Here is an 18,379-nt window from a genome sequence, read left to right as displayed (position 1 = left end):
GAAGGGCTCTGCGAAGGAACACAAGTGCATCCAAGAATGTCTTCTAAGAGAAACTCCTGTATCCGCTGCCCTACTCGTTATATCAGCTGCATAAGAGATGAGGAGCATGGATAAGTTGACTATAGAATTGAGGGTAGCAAGCTGGGTGGTAACTCTGTCGGAAGCTCCTGCAGCTACTGTACCCTGAAGAGTATCTCCTAGCTCCTTAAGGAGATCTCTTTGTAACCTGGTAAAATGGGTTAAATAGTTAAGCGAACGAAGAGCAAAGGTCGCTGAACTAAACATGCGCTTCCCATATCTATCCATAATCCTGGAGTCTCTGTTAGGAGGATGGATAGACAAGGAAGTCTCAGACATTTCCTTTTTGGTGGCTGCTGCCGCCACCACCATGGCATCAACCGGAACACCTTTTGTCAAAAATGTTTTGTCAAGGGGGGCAGAAATGAATTTATTAGGCCTCCTAGAGACAGGCTCCCCTAGTATCCACAGACTCCCACGCCCTTCGTGAGACCAGCTGCATCAACTCATCGAAGGGCAGAGACACGCAAGAGGTGGAGGTCTGAGACCCAAAAGCCTTCAGAAGAACTGACTCATCCTCAGTAGGGTTTTTGGACTGCCAGTCACCCCTCTGCCTAAGGATTTCAAGTATCTCAGCAAATGAGATATCCTCAGAGGGGGACACTTCTAACTCATCTAAGTTAGTATCTTATGTCAGAGATTCCTGTGGAGAATCTAGACGTTTCCTCTTACACAATCTCTTCCTGGGAACCTCATCAGTGGGAGCTTCTGATGAGGTCTCGGAAGAGCAGGGGTCATCCAATGGGGCTTCCTGAGGCTCTGGATCTCTACACTTAGTTATGATGTGTGAGGCAGAAGCAGACACAGGCACTTTAGGGGAGGAGGAAGGCAGACCTGAGGTCAAGGATATCCTAAGGAGACATAACTGTCCTCATGGCATTGAAAGCACCCCTGCTCCGAAGCGGGGGACCCGATGGATCCAAAAAAAACATTTGAAACCCCCGGCACCAGAATAGTGGGCTCCGAGCCCAAGGTAGGAGCCGAGCTCATCCAAGCCGAGGCCCCGAGAGGCAGAGTTGGAACCGACAAGTCGGTCCGACTGTCCTCCCAGGACCCGACCAAAGAATGTCGTCTCCTAGAGTCCTCAAACAGCGCTGAGGATGTCAGAGTGCACAAAGCCGAAGACACTGGAGCAGGCATCGGCTCCGAGGGTTCCACTAACATCAGGTCTGCCTCCTCCGGCTCCGAAGGACCAGCATGGCTCAGAGGAGGAATAGTTTGAGTCGGTGCAAGGGCCTTCGGCTCTGAAGCCATTTGGGTCAAAGCCGACAACATTTTTGCCAAGGCCGGTGCCAATAAATGCTTCTGCACCACACGATCCATGTCCATATCTGACAGGCTGATAGAGGATCGAGAGGAGCATACCAAAGGTGGTACCGACTGAAGTAATGGACACTTAGGCGCTTCAGACACCGGTTCCAATACTGGGGACCGGCTCCGAAAGGAAAAGACTGTTGGTTCCGATGGCAGTGGAGCCGAAGTCGATGACTTTTTACATTTCTTCGAGTTTGAAGTCTTAGAAGACTGAGGACTTGCTGGATCCATCTTGGTTACTCAAAGCTTCTTGAAACGAGGGCTTCAACAAGCCTCTGTCTATAAGTTCTCTTGCTTTCCTGAAGGACCCTTGAGGAGAAGGAATGACAAATGGCACAACTGTCTTGCAAATGCAGAGCTCCTAAACAGTAAACACAGTTTATGTGGCTGTTACAGACATCTTTTGGCCACACTTAGGGCATTTCTTAAACTCAGACTTGGGGTGTTTGTCTTGGTCAGCCATAATAATGCAGGAAAAATTACTGTTACCACAGAAAAACTCAACAGTAATATTCAAACACGCCTAAATAAAGCAGGTTAAATCTCACACACACACACACACACGAATATATAATGTAAATGCAGCTGACAGAAAAAGTCTGTCTAAGCACACAACAAGAATTCAAGCAGGCTATGCAAAAAAAAAATAAGACAGCTGCTAAGGAATACAACAAGCCTTATGTAATCTATAACAATAAACTGTTCAGCAAACTTCAACAGTAATAAACTACCAAGCCTTATCTAAAAGTTGTAGGCTAACACACACACAGTAATACGATAACTAATTAGAAATAGGAAAACTTGTGACAAAAGGTCACTAATAAAACACACTATGATATCAGGAGATTTTAGACTAGGCCAAACAAGGCCAACTAGAAAAAGTTTTTAAAGCACACAATGGGAAGGGATATAAGTGTAAACACACCAAAAGCTATAAGAGCTTTCTAAAATTTTACTAAGATACCTAAAGCTAGCTATCAAAAAACTATAAAAAAACGTTGAATAATAATGAAAATTTAGTTTTACTGGCCCAATCTCTAGATAGTTGTGGTGGTACGGCGGTAGCGTTGTTACCTCACAGCAAGAGGTTCTCCCATTCAATTCTCGGCTTGGCTTGGGAGTGCCTTCTGTGTGGAGTCAGCATATGTCCTCCCCGCGGTTGGGTAGCATTTAAAAGACATGCGTGCGTAGACGGGTGTGCCTTCGTTGAAGGTTGGGCGTCGAGCTGGCATCTCGGCATTTTGTAAAAATCTACTGCCAATCATTAGCGGACTGGAGTTCCGCTGTGGTGACCCCTTACCGGAAAAAGCCGAAAGACAAACAAACAAGCAAACAGTTTTACTGGCCCGATCTAAATCAGAACTTCCTATCCGTTGCAGCAGCAAACTAGAGGTGAGGTAATTCCAGGTGCATCATGGGATATGTACTTGTCCTCGAGCTATTTTACGACCTTGAGCCTTGCAATTGGTCATATTGGAGCCGAGAGATCAGCTCCAAACCCATCAGTAAAGAATGAACGGTGAGATTGAACAACTTCACATTGTAGGTTTTGTAAAACCGAATTGGAAACTATTGCACACCTCATTGCTGGTTGAGATATACTAATGACAGAAGGACTGTATACTGGAAGGCATAATAATGTGGCAAGACTGTTGCACTGGTGATTGTGCAAACATTATGGAAATGAAGTGGCTGAAAAACACTGGAAACATGAGCCACAAAGCATAATAGAAAATGAAGAAGTCTATATCACATGGGATCATTCATTGCCAACAGTTCAAAGGAGAGATGCTAGAAAACTGGATATAGTGGTCCAAGAAAAGAATACAAGAGTAGCATTGATCATTGAAATCACCACACCCAGTGACAACAGTGTCTTGCGTACAGAGAGTCACAAAGTCATTAATATCACGATCTGCAGGCAGAAACGAGAGCAATGTGGAAGAAAGATACCCAGACAGTTCCAATACAAGTAGGAGCAATGGGTCTTATAAAAAAAGAATTTACAATCGTATTTAGATATGCTACCAATACATGCAACTCCATACGAATTGTAGGAGTCATTACTGGGCACATTAAGGGTGCTGCGAAGAGCACTTTTGGCTGACATCAAAGATTGAAACAATACTAATTTCATGAACTTTAATTGTACTTGGACTTAGGAATGGGGTCCATTCCCATCATGGTATTAGAAACCCAAAAGACTTGGAGAAATTAAAAAAGAGCAAAACTAATAAAATTCTAAACATCTGCTCAAGAGAGCTTAACTTCCACAGAAATATAAATAGGACCTGCTATCAAGACAGATATATATCATAGGTAATTCCTTTTTTATAGAATTGCCTTCCTTCGGATATAAAGCAAAGTAGCTCCCTGACCCTCTAAGAGTAGTCTAGATGAATGGGTGGGCACTTAGAAATGTATCCCAGGTCTGGCCCTTCAAGCCATCATTGAAATGGTTTAAAACTAGGTATAAATTAGTCAAGTCAATGGATATCTACAATCTGGGATACTGTGGTCCTCTGCATTAACAGCTTAGTATTATACTATGAACTTTTCTGTAACACCTTGAGTCATCATCCAGAATCAGATCCAATGGCTGTGCTAGTTAATGTCATTGAAGTCAAAAATTGAAGGAAAACAATCTGTATCCTTTATAATCCTTTAGCAATGAAGACATGAGAATAAAAACCTTTACCATGCTTAGAATAAGCTGGAACTGCCCACAGAGTTCCACTCAGCCTGCTTGGTTCTTCAGTGAAGACCCTTCCTGGAGGGGACCAGTTGGTTTATTACATGGACCAGATAACCATGGCATGAACCAGCTGGCTCCATATGAGTTTAAGCTGGAAAGCAGTCACACACCATAGTCAAAAGTGCTTCAGAAGAGTGCAGTAACCACATTTGCTAAATACTTACTGGTAAAGAGGAGTGAAAATAATGTCTCTTCAGACTCAGAGTGGAGGGAGTTACTGAGGAAGACTCTTCTTTCATGACAGCTTGGTGGACTACTTCTCTTTGGAGGCATAACCCATAACAAAGAGGGGCTGACCATGTGATACTTCTGAGCCTTCAACAGATGGTAAGGGAAGTTCTTCTTTTGGAGATAGCTGGGTCTATAAGTGGAGGAAGGGGTAGGTGAATGAAAGTACAAAGGTATTTCACTATGGTTAGGTCTGTTTCCTCTTTAAGTGATCATCCATCTTTGGAGGCCTGGCCAAAGAGGATTTGGATCTTAAAGTGGAGAAGAATGTTGCTCCTGAGCTGGGTGAGCCCAGCAAACATGGTTGTCTTATCAGTAACCTCCTTAAACAGAGATGGGAGACTCATAATTCACAGGCAGTACAAAAAAGTGTTTTTTTTTTGCCCTGTACCACTGGGGAAAGCGTACAAGTAAACAAAGAGATAAAACACACCAGATACTGATGATGTTAAGATGAACAAATAACCTCACAGACTTGAGGGATGGCTTGAATATTGGGTGAGTTGGCTCTTAAATTTAAATACAGTGAGGATCAGGGAAGGGGGTAGTATACTGCAGCAGCTGATACAACAAGCTAGTGAAACTGCATAGTTCAAGCTACACAAGATGGTTGTTGTCAGAGAGCAGACCTCCATCTTATCGGACTGCTCAAGGAAGTGGAAGGTAGAATCTCAGAATCACAAAAAAATACAGGGTAAATCTGCACTGTGGACATTTATACTTTGCCAGTACCCACATATATTTTACCTCCTTTTCCAAGGAGCAAAAGGCCAACCACGAGTGAATTTGGGGGCACCCAGACAGTTGTCCAACTTCTTTTTAAAGGGAGAAAGTGTGTTGCATTTGTTAATTTGAAGTTTGTTCTAGAGATGCTCTTATATTTGTAGTTAGGAAGCTTTGCAGAATCCATAGCCACTTACAAAATCTACGCATGTCTTTGGACAGGGCACAAAGAGTGGAAAGATGATTGATGGGTCAGCTGCAGTAGTGTCCTAGGCGCATAGTCTTATGATTTTTTGTCGTAGACTGTGTTGTTGCCACATGCATGCCTACTGCATGCTCCCTATGTGGGGTGAGTGCCTATGTCCATTAATTTCTTATATGAGGCAACAGCTGATTGTGATGTGACCACCTTAAAGGCAACCATCAATCAAGCAATTCTTGCTTTTTATAAAGTAGGTGCTCCCTGTGCATGGCTTTGAAAGCATTTTTGGATAGAAGTATGCCCTGGACACAGTATGGAGGCACTTACCTTTGCAAGGGAACAACCCACACACCTCTGTCTTCCTTCAGCTAAAGGAGTGTTTTTTTCACCCCTGGTTGGTCTCCAGTCTGTAAATGGGACACAAAGAGGAGATGTACCCCCCCCCCAACACATGCACATTTTCTCTTACCCCAAGGACAGGCAAGCAGGGAAAATCTTGTTTATTTACTGACTGGCATTTGTTTACTGGAAGAGTCAGGTTTAACATTCCTGACCCTTCCTGTCAGCTCTTTCAGACTCTATAGCCAGGGCCACTAACAGAAGTTGGGTTATTTAGCTGGTTGGGTGTATCCCCTCTATGCAATGCACCATGCATCCTAGGCATATTCTAATAAAACAACACAGCCACAAAACTAAAATGCAGCTGATGAAGAAGGTAATTGAACTGAGGACAGCTGGATCACCACAGGTTACAATTACTCTCGTGAGACGTACAGAAGTTATCTGGAACTCCTTGAGGTCAGAGTTCCAAAAGAGGTGTCATGGAAGCTGGTGTACCCAGCCACCATAGTTCTGTACTGGTGGGGCAGGAGGCTACAGTTATGCATCCTAGTTGAAACCGTGGCATCTCTGATCAAGAAAGGAAAAAAAAAAACAGGATGTATGCTACCTCACAAGACTCAGAAAAGGTGAAGACTGGGAAGCTGGATAAAGCAGATATACGCCTTGGGACAATAAAAGTGGCCAGGGAGGAGAGGAGAGGTGCAGCAGAGCTCTGGGTGAGGTGTTGTTAGGCTAAAAGTGACTAAGTAGGGGTTAGAGAGAGAGACACATTACTATTTAAACCACAGGATGAAAGGAAATTGAAGGCAGAAATAGCTTGGTTAGATTTCTCTAGGATGGAAAAGGAGGAGGCATTGCTAAGTCCTGAAGGATAGAAAAAATATTGAAAATATAGGAGGAATGAATATATACAACATTGTCCTTCTTAAACTTATTTTGAAGGGGGCAAGCCCCCCCTGCACCCCAAGTATGAGGGGCAAGCTCCTACCCAACCCCCAAACTTAAAGATACCAACTCCGACATCTCCATACCTTGCAGAAAAGGGAATATTCTGAGAAATGGCAATCTTGGACTTAGTATATGAAAATCTGATTTTTCTGCCATTCGGTATCCACATTTTTAGGCTCAGCAGTGTGAGTTCTGAGATTTTAAATGGTTATCCACGTCCCATGTAACAAATGTCATTAGAGTTTCTTTAGCCTCCATTAAGGAAGTTACATGGATTGTGCATTTCCAGATACTCATTCTGACCCTCTTCTCTAGAAGAGGTATGCAAACAAAGCTCCTTCACTACTCTTAAATCACCACTTGGCTCCTCCAGCTCTGGGGCCTCAGTTTGATTCTCAGAAATTTGGGTAGAGTCCAGGCTCTATCCCTCTATACAACAGAACTTACAGCTCTAGAAATTACATAATTTGGACTTGACATACCATGATGGAACTCCAGTTTCAATGAAAAACCCAAGAATTCTTTACTTGAACATGTAGGACCAATACGTGACATGACATCAGGAATATTGTAAGCTGGATTTATGGCACAAAGGTAAAAAGCCCTGATTGTGATCCATATGACACTAGACTGATTAGTGACCTAGACACTGGAGCAGCCAGAGAGAGAGGGTAGGGATGAGTAGACAACAGGGGCACACCCATCCTGGGGAATGGAGGTAGTTCATTTCTTTAGTGTGTCAGCATCTATGGAAGACAATACATAGCCTAAGAACATATAATTGGCTCTACCAAACTAAAACAACATGGTAGCCTTCATTGTGCTTGAGAGGCAGCATATATGCATATAGAGAAAAACCACAGCAGAACTAAAATCATGCACAGCAGCTATTGGTTAAGGGAGAGGTAGCTTCAGAAACATGGAAAAAGATCCCCGATATCTGTCTGGATGAAGGCTACCACTATAATTTGTCTCTTGCACCCATCAGAAGGGGAATGAATGAGTTTGGTCAGTGGCAGATGATCAGCAGCCATGAGGAAAAGAGAAAGTACACACAACAATAGGAAATTTATTTATTTAGTTACTAACATTTGATTGCCAGGAAAGTCTGACTGGGTAGGTGCCCATTTTCAGTGGAGGATAGGGAGAAAAGCTCCAAAGTATTAAAAAAACTTTGATATCAATAATTTTGCAAGCTTCAAAAATACAAAAACATCTACAGATTAAATGAATATACCAAACCAGACATAATGCAACACATTGGTTAACAACTGATAAAACATATATGACAATGATTTAATTATTAGAGACATTTTAGCCAGTTTTTAAAAGTTAAAGGCAAGCTAGTGTAATGCATACAAAAATTGCAATATAAAGGGGCAAAAAACAGGGTTATGGCACATTTAGACAGACAGTCAGGGGAAAGAAACTGATTGAAGTTAGGAAGTGAGTAAAGAATGGGGTGTAAGGTATGAAAAGGAACTTGTTCATATTTAGGGATGTAGCTTATCCTGGAGCTGAAAAAGTACAAAGCCAGATTTTGGCTAAGAGGCCTTTCAGAACAGTTTTAAAGGACTGGAGGAAGGGTTCTGACCTGATGGATATAGGTAAGGAGTTCCAGGCCTTAGCAACATGGTATGCAAACATACCATGCCCAGCTGTTTTGATAGGTTACTTGGCAAAGAGAATCTTTTGGTCATATTATTGTAATGACTGGTGGGAATATAGTGGTATAGAATTGTATTTACTGCCACACAAGCAGATAAATGCTGGATAATTTTATAGGTGACAAGCAGCTGTAGATGTTAGCCGATGGGTTAGTTCTAAACAATTTCAGGCTTTTTAGTGCTATACAGCGGTGGGTTCTGAAAGGGGTATTTGCTGCAAATTTAGCCACTTTATTATATCATTGTTCAAGTTTTGCTTTTTGTGATGCCTGGAGGTTAGAAAGCATGGAAGTGCCATGAAGTAGTGAGCAAAGGTGGCAAGCAGTGGCAAGTGCAGTTTTAGTTGTGTAGGTGAGAAAATTGTTGGTCCTATAAAGCATCCCTAGATTTTGGTGATGTTTTTATGCAATTTTGTACGTGCAGGTTGAATTTAAGATCATCATCCACTATCATGCCTAATAATTTGCTATGAGAAATTACTTCAATGGCTATATTATTAAGAGAAGGGATTGATATTTTGTTTTTTTTCAAAAGAGAGGGATTTGGGGAAAATAGTATTTTTTTGTTTGAGTATGAGTTGTGAACAGATATGCCAGGTTGTCTGATGTGCACATGAGTGTGGAGTCATCAGCATACTATATTAGGGAGGCCTGTTGTGTGGATGTATGGAGGGTGCTGGTGAGAATGTTAGGACCAAGGATAGAGCATTATGGTATACCAATGGTGACTGGGAGATACGGAGAGAGGGTGAAGTGCCATTTTACTGACAGATACCTATTGGACAAGTAGCTTTTGAAGCATGGGCTAAGACAGACCTATTGAGGACATTTAAAGTAGAAGTTTGTTGTGACAAACTGTGTTAAAGGCTTTAGACAAGTCTAGCAATAAGGAGGATACTAGTTTGCCATTATCTCTAGCTTTATTTAAAGCATCTGTAAAGTTAAAATTGTAGTGTTAGTACTGTGGAAGAGATGGATACTGTGTTTTGTTGGGGGAGTAGGAATTCTTCCTGCAGGAGAGTGTTTAACAATTGTTTTTGAATACATTTTTCAAGTATTTTGGATAGGGAGGCCAAGACTGCTACAGGTCTAAAGTTAGTGATGTCTGTTGAATTTCGTCCTTTGTGTAAATGGATAATGTGTGATTTTTTCCAGCGAGAGGGAACATGAGATTCCTGGACTGACCTATTAATAAGGACTAAGACAGCATAGGCAAAGCTAAAAGCTATGGCTGGTTAGTTTAAGGTACTTGCTGCTTGGAAGGTCATCAGCTGAAGTAGAGCACAGCTTGAGTTTAAGAGTAGTATCACTTAGGATGGAAGAACAAATTTGAAGGTGAAAGTGGATATGGTGATATGCAGCTGTTTAGCAGAATTGGGATTAAATGGTGGGGAATCCTTGGTTAGGGATGCTACACCATCTTGAAATAAGAGTTGAATTCTATTGTAGTGGTGAGTTACTGGGAGAGGATTTATAGTTATTTTTATGGCTGGGATATAAGATTTCTTTAAAGGTGGACTAGAATTCTTAGGGTTGTGATTACTATTGTTATGAATGTTGTTATAGTATAGTTTTTTTGTCTTCGTTTATTTGCTTTTTAGTATTGTTGTGGAGCACTGTGAAGTTTGAGATAGTATGATGTTTTATATTTTTGCCATTCCTTCCATGCTTTTTTTCTGTCCTATATTACCATTCTATTCCTTTTGCATAGTCAAATTGCATTATGTGATTTTAGTCTCTTCCTTCTGGGAGGTGCAAGGATATTTAGGAAAGCTGCATTGAATACATGTACATCATCATCTAAGGGGAGGATTTTTAGGACACTCCAGTTAAGAGATAATAGGGCAGTAATGAATATTTCTGAGTTAAACTTGGATAGGTTGCATGTTATTTTATAAACATGCTATTTAAGAGGATGTGTGAAATGTCTGGTTGTACAGACTGGGAGATGGTCACTGAGAGAATCTGATGTTGTATCTCTGGTAGTGAGTTTACTATGGTCTGATACTAGAATCCAGTCTAATAAGGAGTTTGATGTCTTGCTATAATGTGTGGGACTATTAATTAGCTATGTGAAATCGTACAAGTTCATGTTGGATGAAGGACAGTTAGAGGTTATTGTACTGTCCCTCCTCTGGACCAGTGATCAAAGAGTCTCAATCCTCACCATGGACACTGGTGATGGGCATTCACTTGGTACAAAAATCGATACAAAGTGTATTTCCAGACGTAGCTCTCTGCACCAAGCACAGTTTCCCTTAAGAGCACACAGAGAACACTCCCATTCTGGGGCTGACTTTCCCTCCATCTCTCCAGGCCCCAAATAAGACCCAACCCTGACCATAGCTGTAGAGTTGAGCCCTCAGTTGAATGTTTCAAGCCAAGTCCTCCACCACCCTCTCTGTGAAACCAGTGCTCTGTGTCCCTGTACCAAGTAGCTCACACACACACAAACACACGCACACATTCTGAGATTTGATTTTCACACACACACACCTGGGAAAGGCTGGTATAAATTTACCAAATATGCCCCCTCTGCCCAGACTATAAGGTAGATACTGCCACCAGAATACTCCAAAGCCGGTTACTATAAGGCTCTTACAAGAGTACCCAATTATACTGGGTAAAATTAACACTAGTAAAAATGGTAGCATTTGACCAATGCAGCAAGGCTTTCAAAAGTGGCCACAGTGTCACCAAATAAATACAAGTACTCTCAAGGTTAAAATATTCTCTAAAAGACCAGCCACAATGAAAAGTATTAATAAAAGAACATGAAAATACTAAATCTTTATTTACAATAAACACTAGAGTTTCAAACATAGAAAATATTAAAAATAACACAGATGGATAGATTCACACAGGTACAGAAAAGAAGTATTTAACTAATCTCACTATATTTTCCTGACTGATCTAAAGAATGACTATTCCCTGTTACTTACTAAAGCAAGGCAAGATGAAGTGGGTGAGTGATGTTTCTTTGTGAAGTATCAAAAAGAGACTGCCGAGACTTCTGTCTGATCTAGTATTAAAGCATAATTTCAGTCCCAGATTACAGAATAACATCACATACATCTGGTCATCTGACTTCTGGTTTCCACACAACCCCCTTTACTAGAAACTGAACCAGAATCTAGTACACATGTCATAACACACACACATAGGCTTTGCTAAGATGTGTTATTACACCTGAAAGCTATAAAACCATTTCAAAAATTTCCACCCTTCCAGGGTAGCAATTGGTTCACCCCTAAGGACAATACAGTAGGATTCCTAGTCCTGGTTTTCACAGACATTTTGTTTCTGGCTACAATTAGAACTGTAAAATACAATCTTAATGTTCTAAACCAGGTAATTAAATTTCAGACTATTTTTTCAAAGTTAGCTGGACTGAGATTAAGATCTTCTCTTCCAGTATCCTCTGTTACAATATATTCATTTCAACTGTTACAGTCTGACATACAGGCATATTTCCTTTTGTCCAGTAGGGCCCACTGTTGGTACATTTTTAACTCATGCAGCTTTGCAAATACATTTTCAACACAAGCACCTGTACAAATCAGTTTGATATACAAATGACATGCAGTTCTCTAGAAAACCCCAGCTAGCTTTGCTGGCATATGTTACACATCCACTGCCCTACTACACCTGGCACAGCTGGCAATACCTCACATAATTACAGTTATGATTAAGAAATTGATACTGACATCACCTAGTAAGGAGTATTCTTTGTTGTGGAATTCTCAGTGGATATCCTACGTAGGATATCTTTCAGTATAGTTGTATTGTCAACAGGAGGGATAAAAAGAACAGTAATCATATTTGTTCACATATGTTTATTTTCAGGAAAGTAAGAAGAAGCTCTGCTGAAATGAATTTTGTATTAGTTTGTTGGGGTGCAATTATTGGGAAATATTAAAGCAATATCCCTTTTCCTCTTTTTGCAGTCATTAAGGATCATATTATAGCAGGTGGGTATAACTTTGGAGTTATTTATGCTGGGTTGTATCCAAGTTTCAGTTATAGCTAGAATAGGACATAAAACATAGCTTTTAGTGCACATGAAACACCCTGACTTGTTGCATAAATCATCTTCATGATTTCTGGAAACTTTAAATAGCAGTCAACACCCAAAGCAGATATTCTGTTAATAATGAAAAAGATATATACCATCCATGGACTCTGGCCCTTTAGGATTGGAGCGGGAAATCAGTGTCTCTCTTGGATTCTTTTTTATATTAATTATATACAAGATACTCAAACACTACTAGTTATATCTGTAATGACATGCCTGGCCAAAATAACATCATGTAGTCTTTCTTTGCACTTGCCTGATACAGGCTGTGACTCGTGAACTCTATGTAGCATTTCTTTTCTTTTTTTTTATGATTTGGAAGTATCAGCTGATCTGCTTGAAGCAAAACCAAGAGTTGCAGCTCATCTCCTCCATGAATGAAAAGTAGAGCTAAACTTCCTTCAAAAGGTCACTGTACTGCTCTGGAAAACTATTCATGAAAGCTTTGTCAAAAGTTCTCACCTCAGCCTTCCTCAGTACATTTATGAAATTTGAGATCCTTTTCAAGTTTGTAGTGAGTTTTGTAACAAAGTTTGTTATGTAAACTGTATTTAAGTTGATCATCACTTAGTTTGGGAGACTACTACAAGCTTTACGTTTTGGGAGGAATATATTATAAAGTTAGCCTGGTTGTCAGCTTGAATTCTTGGGATAATGATTACTAATTTGTTTATTGGAGGAATTAAATGAAGCCTTGATTGAGAGAACCAGGTTTTGATAGACGTAAATGATTCCTGTGTTACAATTTGTAGTGAGGATAAAGTACGTGCAAAGCAGATAACAGTGGTGTCATCAGCTTATTGGATAAGAGTGGCTTGTGATGTAGCAGAAGCTAGGTTATTTAAGAGAAGGCCAATTATAGACCCTTGTGGGATCCCAAAAGATACTGGAAGGAAGGCTGAAAAGTCAATGTACCATTTGACTGCCAGGGCACAATTTGAAAGACAGCTAGTAAACCAATCATTAGCAGGGTGCAGAGACCAAGAGAAGAAAGTGAGAAGTCTGTGATACTGTACCAAAAGCCTTACAGAGATCAAGATAGAAGAGATATGTTTGTTGCAATGTTTTTCTCTCTCTTGATAAATTGTGTTCAAAAAGGATAGAAAATGCACTCTCTCGAGGCACTCCTAAAAATGTAGAACATTGATATATGTGCAATAAATAAGACCTGGTTCAAGGCTCCAGAGAGCACCCCTGCAATACCAGGCTACAATTCTTAACACACGTTTTGGCCACAAAACCAAGACTGAAACACTAAAGGTGGAGGAGTGTCCATATTCACCAAGGATATTCACACCTCCAGGCTAGTTGCCCAACACAATGCATCTGAAATTCTCCAGGTGCAACTAACACTAGGTAAGACTGCAATCCAAATTGTAGCTTGCCACAGATCCTCCACCATGCCCCAAGATTCTCACTACACCTTTCTAAACATACTGGAAAATATTAAGATACAACCAAACACCCTAATACTGGGTGATTTCAACTACCCTGCCATTAATTGGGAAAACTACTCGGGTACCAACTCCTTTTCCCAATGGTTCTTGGAATTCATAAATTCCAATGCCCTGGATCAACTAATCCAATGATTCCCAACCTGGGGTACGCGTACCACCAGGGGTACGTGCTTGGTCTGTTAGGGGTACGCGGGGAAAAATTAGCAATGGCGGAAAGTTCGTAAAAAAAATCCCGCCTTAGGCATTTTCACAATCGCGCAAACTCGGAAGTCTGTCCTATGTGAAGGCGCCAACATATTCCCGCTTGAATCTACTGTAATTGAAGAAGGTTGTGTGTCGCTGCGTGTAATTCTGTAGTCAAGTATGTGCAGGAACTGTGGGATCACGGAAACAGGAAAGGTAAGAACAACACCTTGCTTATATAGCATCTCTGAGTATGCACAGATGAATTGCAGTTAACACTGCATTTTACAGGTGCTTTCAAATATTTCACAAGTGTTCTAAAAATTTTGTTTAGAGCCCTGGTTACGTTACACAGGTGTGTGTTACTGTTACTGAACTCATTTCTTAGTAACTAGTTTAACATACTGAGCTTCAGCGGTAACTGGCTTGGACTAACCTTGCCTCTTGTTCATAAATGAATCAGGCGCTTGTGTGCGTGTGTTGTGGCTTAACGTTTTGCAGTATTTGTTGGAGAAAATCCGGTGTTAACGCGTTGGTCTCTCTCTCTCTCTCTCTCTGCTTTTTGCTGCCTATTTCTGCAATGTAGACAGGGAAAACCAAACCATTCTTTGAGGAAGTACAGTCCTGACATAATGAATTTGCTGTATCATGACAGTTTGTTATTAATAAGCAAATCAGCTATGTATAGTCTGCTTTCTCTGATTACACTGTTTGCTTTGGAAGAGTAGTAATTCAGAGCTGTTACCTTGCTTTTCCTGTGTTGCTGAGGAAGTCTCCATTACTTTTGGTCCATATGGATCCTTGCTCTTCCCAATTAATCAATGCATATAAGTTGTTAGATGTTAGTGGTATGTAATAATCTGATTAAAAATTGTGAAAGGCTGTTGTGGAAATCAGCTGCAGTACACCTGCATTTCCCTTTAACCCACAATCTACTTTCATTTTTACGGTAATAGTTCCTTATTTAATTTAAATTAAAATGTATATCTAAAAATCATAAATCTTATATTTAAGGTGTATTATTTGTGTATATGCATTTCATGCATGCCATGTAAACATTTATTACTAGTCAATGCATGTCATCAGCTCCCCAACTAAAGCACCTTATCTCAGTCCCATCTAGTCAACGGTATGTCTAAATGTTAGTTTGGTGTCTTTTACTGCTCTTGATGAGTTGTTTCATATTTTCATCTCGCATTATGATTCAGCTGAAGTGGTCATTACAGAATTAGAATTTATGTAAACTTTACCAGTTCTGTTTTTGAAACTGAGAAAATACTGATATTCAGTTGAGTGGATAGTTTGCATATTGCAGTTACTATATTTCTAATTATCAAGCATTTTACACAGTTGTTGGTACCTGAAAAATTTGCTTCATAATGAATGAACATTTACCAGTTAAATTGCAGCCGTTTTGTAATGCTATGTGTTACCTCAAGGATTTCAAAAGGCATGTCACTGGACCCAAGTGGATATATCCCACAATTCCAGTGTCATTGCAATTTACTTACAAGAGTTGTTGAACATTTTTTTTATCTCCTGCAGTTCACTGCAGCTTTTTTCCCTAGCCTAGCTGGCTGCTCTAACCATCTCCTACCTAGGCAAATGGAACCTCCCCCATCTCACCTCCATGCAAGGTTCACATTTACTCTTAGACCAGGGGCAGTTCTCAGATAGGCAGACAACAGTGAGCAGGACAGCACTTTTGTTCCAGGCTTGGTTGTGAGCCTTTTTCCCTTGCCATTTCTCTCAGGAAGGACAGTGTACAATTCTGAGCCCAAATGAGAGACATCCTAAAAAATGAGGGGAAAAGGAGAGGTATAATCGGGTCTTTATCTCTGTTTCACAGAACTAGCATTTCAGCGCAGATGCAATTTTTGTACACTTAACAAGTTGCTTATTTTTCAGCTGCTATCAGATTCCCAGAATTGTAGATTGTATTTGTATCCCAGCTAGATTTAAATTTAACTTAAATTTGACAAGTAGAGCTGTTTTTGAATGGTAGTCTTTTTTTTGTTTTTCTTAGCTTAACCTTAGCTTGTCTTTTGTCGTATGGCTTTTGTTACTCCCTCATCTCTTTTGTATATCTACACAGCCTTAAAACTGTAAAAAAGTACAATAAAAAGCTGAATAGCATATTTAACTGTGAGCTTCCAGATGAAGTTGTTAGTAAGCCATTATTACGTGTTCCACATTTTGCCCATTTGTTCCACAATTATGAGGGCTGATGTTCCTCATTTTGGAGATGGAAAGTTGAAAGCTATGCCTGTAAAAAGTAGGAACTTAGCTAGGAGAAACACTGGTAGTAGTAGTAGTAGTAGTAGTAGTGCTTGAAGATTATGCAAGTCATGTTGTGGGAAAGGAAACTAACTCTTAGCAGCTGAAACATGTTTGTAGATCAAGTGAATTAAGTTCTTGGAGATCAATTGGTCCTTTCCAGACTTGAATTGTAGTACTTGCTGAGATACACTTGATGCTTAGGTTAGAGTTAGATTAGAAATTAAATGAGATATATGTTAATAATTACATTATTTTAATGACTTTTGTTTGGCAAGAGAATGTAGTGGAATGTTGTATGACTTTTGGGTGAACATGCACTCTGATATATAAAGTTGTTTGTTAACAGCAGCCTCTAAGATTGTCATACTGACTGATTTGAAAACTGCCTTTAATCTTAATCCACCACTGGTCAGATGCATTTTCTGTGAATGTGGCTTTCAATACTGATTCAGTGAATATGAGTTTCAGAGGCAGAGATGTTTTAATGCTAAGTCTGTTTTCATTGCGACACTTTGTTTAGCTTTAGCAAATGTCTATCAGTGTTTGTGCTATATTAAGTATATTTGACATAAAAGTTTTAAATTAAATCCAAATATCTGTAATCATTAGAAAAAAAAGTGTGCACACTGACAGTTTTGAACAGTGTTTATGGCAAATGGGGAGAAGTGGGGATACAGCCAAGTAATGGGAGAATGGAATGGCTGTTAGGCGGGGGCAAAATTACACACATTTTGCTTTCATGTAGTACTACTTACATTTTTGACATGAAAAGTTGAGAAACTTAGTTTTTTCTTATCTTAACAGTTACAGTTCTTTTTATCATTATTTAAATTTAATATTAAAATTTATTTCGTAATTGTCTTATTACTATATATTGTGATGGATAAGTGGCTGAAACCTGGCACAAAAGAGCTGACGCATGATATGAGCATGGAATGTGATCAGAGTACTTCTCAAGACATGTCCAAGATTTTGGTGCAAAACACTAACCAGGCACAGTCCTTAATTTCTCAAAGAGGGAAAAAGAGAAAGTACTGTGATGGATACATGAAATATGGATTTTCGTATGTGGGAAATGAAGACTGTCCTAAGCCCCAATGCGTGGTGTGTGGGGAAGTGCTGTCATATGGTAGCATGAAACCTTCCCTACTTTTACGACATTTAGAAACGAAACATGCTAACTATAAAAACAAGGAATACAGTTTTTCCAAACGGTTAGTGGAAAATAACAAAAGATTGAATCTGACATCATACATCCTGTCAGGTAACAAAGACTACGAAAACGCAGTTGAAGCTAGTTACCGTATTAGTTACCATATCGCAAAATGTGGTAAAAGTCATATCATAGCCGAGAATCTAATTTCTCCCTGTATAACAGATGCCGTTCGATGTATGCTTGGAGAAGAACATGTGCGGAAAATGACCACCATCCCTCTTTCGAACAATACAATATCTCGAAGAATTGAAGATATGTCTGATGATGTTGAAATGACAGTAATAGGTAGAATTAAAAGCAGTAAAATTTTCGCTACTCAAGTTGATGAAAGCACAGATGTTGCCAATTATGCTATTTTGCTTGTTATTGCAAGGTATTTGAAAGATAATGAAGATGAAGAAAACCTTTTGCTTTGTCATCCTCTGTCACAACGCACAAGGGATGAGGATATATTTAATGTTATTGATTGCTATTTCAAAGAAAAGGAGATTAATTGGTCTAATTGTTGTGGATTATGTACCGATGGTGCCAAGTCTATGTCAGGGATTTACTCTGGTCTTCGTGGTCATGTCATGAAGGTAGCTCCCAATATAAGTTGGAGCCACTGTTGCATCCACAGACAAAGTTTAGCATGCAAGAACCTCCCTGCTGAATTAAAACTTGTTTTGGATGAAGCTGTGAAAGTGGTGAATTTTATAAAATCGAAGTCCACAAACTCAAGAATTTTCAAAGCTCTGTGTGAAGAGATGATGAGTCTTCATTCTACTCTTCTCCTTCATACAGAAGTAAGGTGGCTTTCTCGTGGTAAAGTACTTACCCAGCTGTTTGAACTTAGACATGAAGTCCAGGTGTTTTTTGAAGACCATCCTTTCTTCCTTGCTTCCAAGCTACACGACTGTAATTGGCTTCAGG

General features: G+C 39.9%; 1 protein-coding gene across 3 annotated transcripts in view; it reads right to left on the bottom strand.

Moving 5' to 3' along the window:
• Positions 1 to 18,379, bottom strand: part of UROS (uroporphyrinogen III synthase) — a 582,635-nt gene that overhangs the window by 455,166 nt on the left and 109,090 nt on the right. The window lies entirely within an intron of this gene.

Source organism: Protopterus annectens, chromosome 14.part0 (genome assembly GCF_019279795.1).
Source record: "Protopterus annectens isolate FY-2018-M chromosome 14.part0, PAN1.0, whole genome shotgun sequence".
NCBI lineage: Eukaryota > Metazoa > Chordata > Ceratodontiformes > Protopteridae > Protopterus > Protopterus annectens.
Note: the sequence above shows the minus strand (reverse complement) of the source record. Positions and strands in the feature narration are given on the sequence as shown.